Source organism: Haemaphysalis longicornis, unplaced genomic scaffold (genome assembly GCF_048455015.1).
Source record: "Haemaphysalis longicornis isolate Haplotype H1 unplaced genomic scaffold, Haemaphysalis longicornis Haplotype H1 scaffold_2, whole genome shotgun sequence".
Lineage (NCBI taxonomy): Eukaryota > Metazoa > Arthropoda > Arachnida > Ixodida > Ixodidae > Haemaphysalis > Haemaphysalis longicornis.
In genome coordinates this window covers 260157242-260168821 of record NW_027526295.1, presented here as the reverse complement: position 1 = coordinate 260168821, position 11580 = coordinate 260157242, and positions in this window count along the sequence as shown.

The following is an 11580-nucleotide window of genomic DNA, read 5'->3' as shown; positions in this document are numbered from 1 at the left end:
GTGTCTGCACTCGTAGTTGTCATTGTATACTGCGCAAAGGTTACAGCAGTTTGCTTTGCTTTTGGTGTGCCGTCCGTGCTTATTACCCGCAATATGGAAAAAAGAAGGGAAAAAAAAAGACCAACGTACACACTGCAAGCAAAAAGCAGAGTAGCCTGCTCATGACTGGGGCTACCAGAAACGGAAAGGAAGAAAACTAGCAAGATTTAAGGGGGCACATGGGTCTCTGATCAAAAACTTTATTTTTGCAGTTATGATGATGAAAATTGGGGAGCACATGTAGTTTCTCATTCTGATTGTAGATATCAAATTTGTTTTTGAGTAAAATGATTATACTATTCAAATTTATTTGGAGTTTTATATTCAATTTTTTGACAGCCTTTGTAAAAAAACTGCTGGAGGGATGGAGCTAAACAGGGAATCGGTGAACTGTGCACAAATCAAAGAGTGCAATAAGACTAACATTATCGTTCTATCTGGTCTGTAGCAGAAGTTACGACCATTTGAAGTTTAGGCTTGAAAGGTGGCAACCAGAAAAACCGGTTTTCCCGTAACTTCTGCTACAGACCAGATAGAACGATAATGTTAGTCTTATTGCACTCTTTGATTTGTGCACAGTTCACTGGTTCCCTGTTTAGCTGCATCCCTCCAGCAGTTTTTTTACAAAGGCTGTCAAAAAATTGAATATAAAACTCCAAATAAATTTGAATATAATCATTTTACTCAAAAACAAATTTGATATCTACAGTCAGAATGAGAAACTACATGTGCCCCCCAATTTTCATCATCATAACTGCAAAAATAAAGTTTTTGATCAAAGACCCATGTGCCCTCTTAAATGAGGGTCATTATGCTATTTCAGCAGCTTGTGACGTAACATGGTCATTGTAGAGAAAGAAAAAATATCCTTTCACATGTCTCTACAAGAGGGGCCAGCCCATTTACTGATGATTGTTGCCCCAGGGCACAAAATTAAATATACATACTATGAAACGGTTATTTGGAGAAGGTGAGCAAATTTTTGTGTTGTATTCAACACTGTACACAACATATGAGGAATGGACATTATGCGTGAAAAATGCTTGCGGGAACGAGACTGGGTCAGCACTTGCCAAGCCGGCTACTCACTTGCTATTCAAAACTAGAGACTGAACAACCGTTTTTAAAAATGGAGCTGTTGTACAAGCCACAAGTTCACCGTTGCAGGAAAAAATACATAGAAAAGGCCATGCACTCGTAAGTGCATGCTTCAAGGGTTCTGCCGAGAATCCTCGGTATGCGCAGTGGCTTTAGCGAAAAAAAAAAAGAGACTGGCAAAAACCTTGAGGAGCGAGAAAATGGCGAGTGCTTGCGAGTGCGTGCCTCATGGCGACCACCGAGTCCCCGGCTCATGCAGTGGCTTTAACAAAAAACTCCAGCGCTAATGCTAAAGATGAAAAGACACGCTGCTTGGGAGAGGTCACCGCGGCCGCTGAATTCTCTAGGAGCCATTATGGATAATTGGAGACATGGCTACGAGTGTGCCACTCCTTCCAGAGATGACTTGCAGATTTCGCCACCGCTGCCTCGAGTTGATGACGAAGAGCTGGTGGAAGTCTACAATGCTGAAGATGACTCTGCACCCACCACCCACCGCAAGAAGACTGACCTTTTCAGCGCATACGACGACAATTATTAGCACCGAAACTATGCAAATAACTGTGTCTGGCAATGCTCACCTACGCCAGCTTCGCCAATCAAGTTTTGCATGCGAGTGCAAGCTTCCTTGAATTCTTTTTTTAGGGGCGAAGCCCGAGTGGCTTGGGCTGTTGACGTCTCATGTCATCGTCGTAAGCGTTGTCTCATGCAGTCACAGTACTAAAACACCGGGACACTCGTTTACGCCTCAGGCTGGAACGCTTCGTAACGCGTACTAAAAAAACACCAGGTCACTCATTTACGCATCGCACTAGAACACATTGTAAGATGCTCATTTTTGCCTCGTGCTAGAAGGCTTCCTGCTTCAAAAACACGAGACTTGCAACAAAGCTGTATAACTGTACCCCCCAACGGCTTCATCTCCGTTGGCAAAAGCACCAAGGCATGAAGAATACACTTATGCACTGCATGCTTTGCCCCTCCCCAGGCTTCACGTTAGTGGAAGTGACCCGAGATTTTTTCAGATGCGATGCTGAGAGCATCTCTTGTCAGCGGCCCTGTCCTTCCTGCGTGCGTCCGTCGTCGGCGTCCGCACTCTCCTCCGCTCACCCCCTCTCCTCTCCGATAGCGAACACTCCCTTGCGAGGGGCGTTGGATTGGATTTGATTGGATTAAAGTGGATTGTGTTGGATTGTGTTGCGTCATAGCCGCGGCAGACGCACTGGCGCCGGCGCTCACTCCGCCGGTGGGCGGCGCTGCGCGCGCTGCTGCGCATGTGCAGTACTCTCTCTCTCCGCGGTCTCCTCTCCTTCGGGCGTGCTGCACATATAACCGGTGTGCCGCTCTCTGGCGGCCTCTCGGTTGACGGTTGCTCTCCGCTTGCGCTTGAACCCCCCTCAGCATCGCATCACACCAGGGTTCCCGCGAGGGGAGGTGGGCGTAATTTTTTTTTGTTGTAGTAGCTGATAAACCACAGCTTTCACAGTAATTTCAGGTTTTCTTTCATAAATCTCACTCTCTTCACTCGAGGCTAGAAGATGTCTACGCATGCACAGATAACGGGTAAACCTGTTCCCTCATGCCTACCGTGCTGACAGGTGGCGTCGTCCTTCAAGGTCTGCCTCGCTTTCGCATTTGCCGACTTGCTTTGTACGCGGCACCTCGGAAAGTTGGAAGATGCATGTGGAATCACTCTTGCAAAGCAGACAACACCGATAGAATCTGGCAAAATGTGGTTTTTCAAACTGCGCAGCCGCTGCCGCCTCCATGCCGCGGGAGGACCCCTTGGTGCAGGAAGCGAACTTATGGCCTGCTGATGGAAGCCTTGGTGGCTGCTCGATACAAACAATATTTTCTTACTTAAAACAACTACTCCAATCAAACTAGCTTTCAGAAATAAATGCATTCAGGAAACGTTTTCAATTGAGCCTATGAGCCCAAGCCTGTATTTTAGCATGGACCGCCTCACTTGACAATGTGCTGTGCTCCTGAACACAAGCAATTTTGCAGATTTTCCTAAGTTAATTTGCTTACTGCTCGAACTACTTGCTTCCAGACTCCCATATTTTTTTCCCACACATACCATCAAAGATATAAACAAATTATGCAGCTGTGTAAGTTGCAACAGCTGTAAAAAAAAAGCCTAAACATCGCCCAGAACTGCCCCATCACTTCACAAATCCCATTTTGAGGCACTCCAGCAGCTGTCCATGCATTGCAGCATGAAAGCGCACTTTCTCAAAAACGAATATTTTCATTGTGCTCCGTACATTATTTCATTTTTACAAATTTTTTTGCAACCTAGGTTTTTATCACCACCGTGATATTCAAATTGCTGTAAGAGACAAATTTTTTTCCTCGAAAAATCGGCCATGAGAACAAATAGCGTAGCAACTGGGACATTTGGTGTGAAATGACTCCTTAGTGAAACGATAGTGAACTTTTTTTGTAGATGTGCCCAACCAAAGTTGCCTGATACATTGGATTTACATATATACGTACTAGCCTTTACTGTACTTTTTATTTTTCCAGAAAACAAGTGTGCTGTCACAAATCGTAGAGCAGGAAAATGTACGGTTTGGCAATGCCAGTTTGAGGCTTTTGGCATTTTCTGCATTAGTAAACGTCTGTCACTGCTGCAACATCACTGCATGGTTGTTAAGAGTTTTGCACTGCAGGTAATGCTTTTGAGATTCCGCCGTGGTGGAGTCTGTAACGTATAAGCAACAAATGCTTCTTTGTGTTTTATGAGAAGCATGTGCTACAGAACACGTCCCAGAAAATGGCATGTCCTAGCGGCACACCCGTTTCTTTTGCTTTATTAATATAGAAGATGTCCTCTGGAACGCTTTCTAGCAAGACTGCTAGCACATTTAGCCAGCACATGAATACGTACAGTATGTTCATGTACAGCGTGGACATGAATGGAGTCTATACTACCTATAAAATGGGCGAGAACCAAGATGTGGAAGGAGGCACAGTGCCCGGTGCCAGAAAGGTGCCCTTAGTTATCCAGTGATAATCAGAAGTGCGTGAATATTCAAAACTTCAATTACTTTGTGAATAGTGGTGTTTGCTCTTTGATCCAAAGCACAGTTTTACCATTCAAGGTACTCCCAATATTCGAAATTTACAGACAATAGAGTAATAAAGTTTTGCCCTGCCAAACCGCACACAAACTTTCAAGCTTCACCTCAATGCACGCCCCTTTGCATTGGCGTTTTGGCACAATGCTGAAGCTGCGCAGAATGCCTAACGTGTAAGCCTTTGGCAAAAGAAGTGTACGCTAACTGATGTACAACAGCAGAAGTGGAGGACTACTTGTGCAAGATCTACGAGCCAAAAATACGCTTTCCATCAATATAGTGCCATGGGTGGGGATGTCCGATAATTGGATACACCATGAAAACAGGAATAATTGGTTTATTTTACATTAGACTGAATTCGAACTATTGGCTACTACAATGGCGTCCGCTGATCCTTGTTGTCTTCTTCTTTCAAGCCGACCAAGCTTCTCCCGGCGACCCTTCTTGGTCTCCCTCGAGATGCTTTTTCCTTTTCGATGCACGAAGTGTAACATCCTCCACGCCCGCCAAAAAAAGTACTTAGTCAACAAGCTCCATTGGGTAGAGCAGCTGCACAGGTCTTCCCCGAATTCATAGATGTATCTTCTTCTCTACTTAAACCGAGCTTAACTTGCCGCCGTTGTTGCTCCGTTGGGTAACTTGACCATGCAGGCTCTGACCACATTGTCACGACCCGGGTACACCTCCAAGACTCTGCCCATCTTCCACATATGCCGGGGAGCATTGTCTTCCTGTACAAGGACGTCGTCTCCAGCGCGCACGACTTGACTGACTGCTGTTCGAAGAGTGGGCAGAACGTAGAGATAAGAGGTATTCTTTGCGCCACCTATTCCAAAAGTGGGCAAGCATCTTTTGCCTGTGCTTCCATCTACGTGTTACCCCATTAAGAGACGACGTAGCCGAATGTGAAGAAGGCAGAGGAGTTAATCGTTTCCCAACAAGGAAATGCGCAGGCGTAAGTACATTCCATTCTTCCGGTGTTTTAGCCAGGTGGGTTAATGGCCGAGAGTTCACAACGCTCTCCACTTCACTTAGTAGAGTTGATAAGTCCTCAAAGGAGAGTTTGGCTGTAGATAGTACTTTCCTCAGGCTTTATTTGATGGTTCTTATCATTCTCTCCCAAAATCCACCCCACCACGCTGCTCTTTCAACTATAAATTTCCATTTGATTCGTCGGTTGGTGCAGTGTTCTTGAAACATCCTATCGAACAGTATGTTTTCCCACACCATAATTTCTCTCGCAGCCTTTCGGAACGTCTGAGTGTTGTCCGTGTAAATGACGGTCGGCATGCCGCGCCGAGCGGCGAATCGTCGAAATGCTAATAAGAATATCTCTGTTGATAAACCTGAAACCAGCTCGAAATGCACAGCCCTGGTTACCGCACATGTGAAGAGAGCCACATAGGCCTTAGCAAAAGATGTTTCCTGCTTCATAAACAACGGTCCCGCAAAATGTATTCCAACAACCTGAAACGGGTCAGAGCGACACACTCTGTCGGCAGGCAAAGGAGCAGTAGGAGCTGTGGCTGGTCGTAGACGAGCTCTCATACAAATTGTGCATCTGTTGACCACTCCTTTGACGAGTTGTCTACCCCTAGGAATCCAGTATCTCTCTCTCAGCTCGGTGAGCGTGTCATTTGTACCACCATGCAAAGTCGGCAGATGCGCATCTGTGATTACCAGTTCTGTGAACGGATGTTGGGAAGGTAGCAAAATCGGGTGCTTCACGTCTGGTGTCTCTTCTGAAAAGTGGAGCCTCCCTCCTACACGCAAACGTCCGGTGGAATCCAGCATGGGGTCAAATTTTGATGTTTTTGACTGTTTGTCAACGTGATGTCCCAGCCGCAATTGAGCAATTTCCTCGCCGTAAGCTTCCTCCTGCACCGTCTTAATCCAGTACTCTTCTGCAGTGGTTATTTCCTCGGCCGTAATTGTATAAAAAATCGCGGTGGTAGCTCCTCTAGCCTTGGCTATAAATCGAAACACCCACGCTGTTACACGTAAAACGCGCCCAAGTCAGCTGTAACGTGAAAAATCCAGAATGGGTTTTAAGACCGTCACATGTAAAATTTTCACTTCTTTCTTGAGTTCCAGGTCCAGCTCACTTGGGAACAAAATGGAGTTGTGTGTGTGAGCCGGCCAGTCATGACTGTCTTTTACAAGCCATAATGGCCCAGACCACCACAAATTATCTGTTGACAGGTAGTTCAGGGAGGTTCCCCGTGCAAGACGATCAGCCGGGTTTTCATATCCAGGGCAATGCCTCCACTGTGTCTTGTCCGTGCAGCTCTGAACCTCTGCGACTCTATTTCGGACAAACTCGTTCCACTGTGTCGGATTTCCACGCAACCAATGGAGGGTAATGGAAGAGTCCGTCCAGTACACTATTTGGCTAACCTCAAGGAATCCATAAAAACAGCCTTTTAGAAAGGTGGCAATCCTGGATCCAAGAAGTGCTGCCATAAGTTCCAGCCATGGTAAAGTCATTGTCTTCAATGGTGCGATTCTTGACTTGGAGAACACCAAGGTGCTGTGAACGTGACCTTCTAAATCCTCAACTCTCAGGTACGCACAAGCCCCATAAGCGCGTTGGCTGGCATCGCAAAAAACATGGAGCTGTACAGATTTGGAATGTTGGTCGGACACAACGCACCTGTCGACAGTTATATCTCCAAGCTGAGGCAACTCATATCGCCAATTCTTCCACTGTTTCTCTAAATCACTTGGTAAATAATCGTCCCAACCCACGCCTCGTTGCCATAACTCTTGAAAAAGAAATTTTGCTCCAACCGTGAAAGGCGCAAGCAAGCCTAGGGGGTCAAATATTCGGGCTATCACTTGAAGGACATACCTTTTGCAATTGATTTTCATGTCGGAGAGTCCTTGTACAGCCTTCGTGGCGACTGTTATGAGGTCCTTTTCCGGATTCCACAGAAGACCAAGAATTTTGACAGTTTCCGAAGAGAGGCATCCTTCACATGCCACGAACAGCTTACGTAAGTACTGCGAGTTGGATGCCCACTTCCTCAACTTCATGCCAGTAGCTTCAATCATGTCGTTCGCTTCATACAACAGCTTAACAGCTTCTCTGTCCTTAGGTGCTCCAACCAGAAGGTCGTGCACATAAAATGACTGTGACAGTAGATTGGCTGTCCCAGCAAGTGGTCCTTCGACTGTCTTGAAATGATGTTGAAGCGTGGCATTGAGAAGGAATGGACTAGCCTTTGTACCGAATGGGACTTTTTTTGGTAGCTTTCTAAACCAGAGGAACCTGAGAGCATCCCTGTCCTCTTCCCGGACATTGATCTGCAGAAAAGCCTTTTCAATGTCGGCTGTCATAGCTACTTGATACAAGTGGAAACGAATTAGAAGCTTGACCAGGTCTGCAACAAGCTTCGGTCCCTTTTCCAAATGATCGTTTAAGGACGTAGCCCCTGGGCGATGAGAAGAGGCATCGAAAACGACGCGCACCTTTGTTGTGGTAGAGTCGCTACGTATTACGGCATGATGCGGCATGTAACAAACGTCGTGGGCGTTACTATCAAGTGGAACCTTTTCTGCATGACCCATGTTCATGTAATTTCTGATCGTAGTGTCATACTCCACTGCAAATTCTGGATTACGGGACAGCCTTAACCCTAGAGATTTGAGTCTCTTGATTGCTTGTGAGCGGTTGTCTTCCAGTTGCTCAGTGCTCAATTTCCAAGGTAGAGCAACTTCATAGCGGCCATTCATGAAGGTCAGGTTTTGCTCGAATTGTGCCAGTAGTTTGCACCTCGTCAGCGGGTTCCTGCTTCTGATCAGAAATGCCTATACAGTCTACACTCGTTACAGCGGATCCGGCAACAACAGACTTTCGGTTACAACAGACCATTTCTGTTGGTTTGTCTGGTACCCATGCATTTTAAATGGAGTCCACTCCGCTCACAACGGACCCGGCTAGAGCAGACTATCGGCTACAACATACTATATTTTAGGCGAAAATTGTTTCGACTGAACGTTTATAGCGGACTTCCGAGGGGCTGGCGCCCGGTGTGCTTTTTCGTTTATTTTGGCAAGAAAACTATTATGTCTGGCAACATTGCTGGCAGCCGGGTCGTTGGTGCAGCCAAGCCAAGCCAGTGGCTTTTTTTTTGTGCGACCAGCGGCATGAGTGGCAGGGTAGCTGATTTCACTGTCGGATAAATTAAGCGTAATTAACGCTGTTGAATACGAGGAAAAACAGGCTGACATCGCCAGAAGTACAGGCCTGTCTAAGCACAGTGTCCGCTGTACCGTCAAGAACAAGGCCGCTGCCGATAAACGCGACTCTGGTGAGATTGAAAACAGGGCAATCGAATACTCGAAGTGGTGCACTCGGAGGCGAGTCTGCCCTCGTCAGTTTTTTTAAGTGCAATGCACTTCTTAAGCGACCCTGAACCTGCGTCCACCGGCGATGTCCGCGCACGTGGAGATGGGCGCGCGCAGCCTGGCCGCTGACATAGCACATACCCACGTGGGGGATTGGCCAAGAATCGGGCGTGAGAAGGGCTAATGCACCTGCTTAAAGGAGTACTGACACGACATTTCAAAGCTGAGATCCGCTCTAGCAATCAAGTACAACGACAACACAAATAGGTGTCTGTGAATAAATGCATCTTTCTTTCTTTGTAGTTGTGTGTGTGTGATCTCTCTTTCGCGAACATTACCGAACCGCACAAATTCAACTCGTGCATTCGCACTTTCACATTCTTCCCCTCGGGGAAATGCGGGGAATTTTTATGTAATAAAAAACTCGGGTTCAGTGAAGTTCGGCTTTTATTATTCCCACGCATGCATTGTTCCCGTTCCGTTCGGTGAAAAAGGTAAGAAATGCCTCAAGTAGGGGTTGTTCCCCATCCATTGTGTGCAATCTGCCGGTAACCATGCGCAGTCCAACTGGTCTAACTTTCGATTTTACAGCTGACCGTCATCAGATTATTTCATTACATCTGTTTCATAGACCAGAATAAAATCGCTAAAAATGTGGAATCTGGCTTGAGGGAACGTCAGGCAGCGATCCGATTTGTTTGACGAACGGTTTCGGGAAAACCTGCCTCGTCGTGAGGGGATTTATGAGAGCGTAGCTAATGCTGATGGGCACGACTGATGTTTTATAGCTGGTTTATAATTGCGCCTAGTTATATTCTTGCGTTATTTGCTCAGCTCATCTTGCGTCTTTACACGCTTGACCACATGCGCTACGCCTTTTCGAAGTGCCGGTGCTAAGTTTTGGAAACGGTGTTTACGCGACTCTTTGCCCTCGCGCGAACACTGTGCAGAGGTGCTGCAGGCGTGTAGAAAGAACAAAGTGTATGTACTATGCATGCAATATCGGTCAAAGTACCCACTGTAGGGCTCATAGCCCCCCCCCCCCCGTCGGATACTGCATACTTCGGCTACAGCGGACGTTTTTTTCCGGATTCAGAGGGTCCGTTGTAACGGGCGTAGACTGTACTTTCCAGACTCCAAAATCGTTCGAGCTCTTCGCCCACCGGTTCCTCCGTGGAGTTTACTCGAAGGACGCAGATATTAGATGTTACATCCAGTGAGCTGACCAAGGACAGGGGCCCCTGAAACATCCAACCGAATATCGAGTTGAGGGCAACAAGGTGATTGTTTTTGGGATGACGGCGCACCTCTCCCGTCATGACCTTCCAGAGATGGTCCGCTCCCAGTAGCAGGGAAATCCCAGGAACCGCCACCATGCCGGGCTGAAGAAGCTTGTCAGCAATAGGCTGCCCAGTAGCTTCGATGGATAGAACAAAGTCACTCTTGAGGGGCACTTGCACGATGTCCTTGCAAATAAAAGGAACTTCGATGGCTTCCACAGAAAAAAGCTCGTCACTGTACTGACTGCGGACGACCACTTCCACTAGACGACATTCCTTTATTGCTGACGTATCCTGACCGAAGATGTTAAGTTGTAAGTTGGTCTTCCCAAGCTCCTGTAAGCCAAGGGTACGGGAGACATCTCGAATGAAAGAGCGCTGGCTTCCCCCATCCACGATTCCACGGACGTACGCACGTTGTTGGCTTCCATGAATCCAGAGCCTACAAGTCTGCAGCAGTATTTCAGTATCTAGAATGGGCAGATTGTTGGAGTGAAGGTTACTAGTATCCAACTTCCTTACGCTCTCTGTTCTCCGAGTTCCTTGGCTCCGCCAGGTAGGATCACACACCGATGCAACATGTCACCCGTTGCAGTTTCCGCATTTGACAGTGCGACGACACTCTTTGGAAAAATGCCCTTTCAACGTACAGCGAAAGCATCGTCTGTCAGCGGCCAACTTCTTCATTCGATCCTTCTGAGGGAGGTTGCCGTCGCATAGAGGCGTGGAATGCTGGTCGGAGTTGCAGAACAGGCACTTTGACTCGCCTAAAGCGCTAGAATTCAGCACCGCAGCCGTTGGTGGCATCCCCAAACCTTCCTTTTTATCGTGTGCTTTAGGCCGACCTTGTTCCCTTTTGCTTTCAACTCCACTCCGTTCTCGGCATTCCACTTCAATCATAAGGTGGGCTAAAAGCGCGTCAAGCTCACCGTCAAAGGACGCCGGTGGCGCAGCTGCTCCGCCGGTGGAGGACTCTCCCTCTCGAAGGCTTGATCTGTGCGGATTATGTGCTATGCGTCGGTGATAGGCAACGACGATGTCTGATGGCAAGGCTCGCAGTAGCACATCAGTCATCATCGTCGAGTAAGTGGCCGAGGAAACCTTTAGAGCCGCGAGTCCACGAACATGACACTGCACGTGGCCCAGCAGTCGTCGCAGTCTGCCGACATCATTCGAGGACACCACTGCAGGAAGCACTCGAAGCTGCGCTAAATGCTCCTGCACAATGCGGCGGGCGTTACCGAAACGTCGCGAAAGAATTTCCACGGCGTCTGGGAAACAATCTTCCGTCGGTTGAAGCCCGGCAATGGATGAGGCAGCTGACCCACCCAGCAGAGACCGAAGATAATGGAACTTCTCTCCATTGTTCTGGTTGGGGTTTTCGTGGACGGCTGCCTTGAACTGCGTCTAAAAACTCAACCACTGGCACAACTCGCCGTTGAAGGTTTGCAGCTGCAGTGTCAGGAGATTCACGGAGCCTACATGCCGATGACGCTCGTCACTGTGAGACTCCACCGCCGTAGCTGGGGCTGTCGATTCAGGCAGGCGTGTACCACTCCGAAGTGATTTCTCCTTGGCCTTCAGCTGGTCCAGCATGCCTTTGGCGGCGTCCTCATATCTCATCATTGATTCAAACTCAGCGGCGAACTCTTCGTCGGGTATCGCGTCTTCTAGCTCGGCATTCAACTTACTCAACTCGTCATTGTTCGACTGCAGCCGCTCAATAA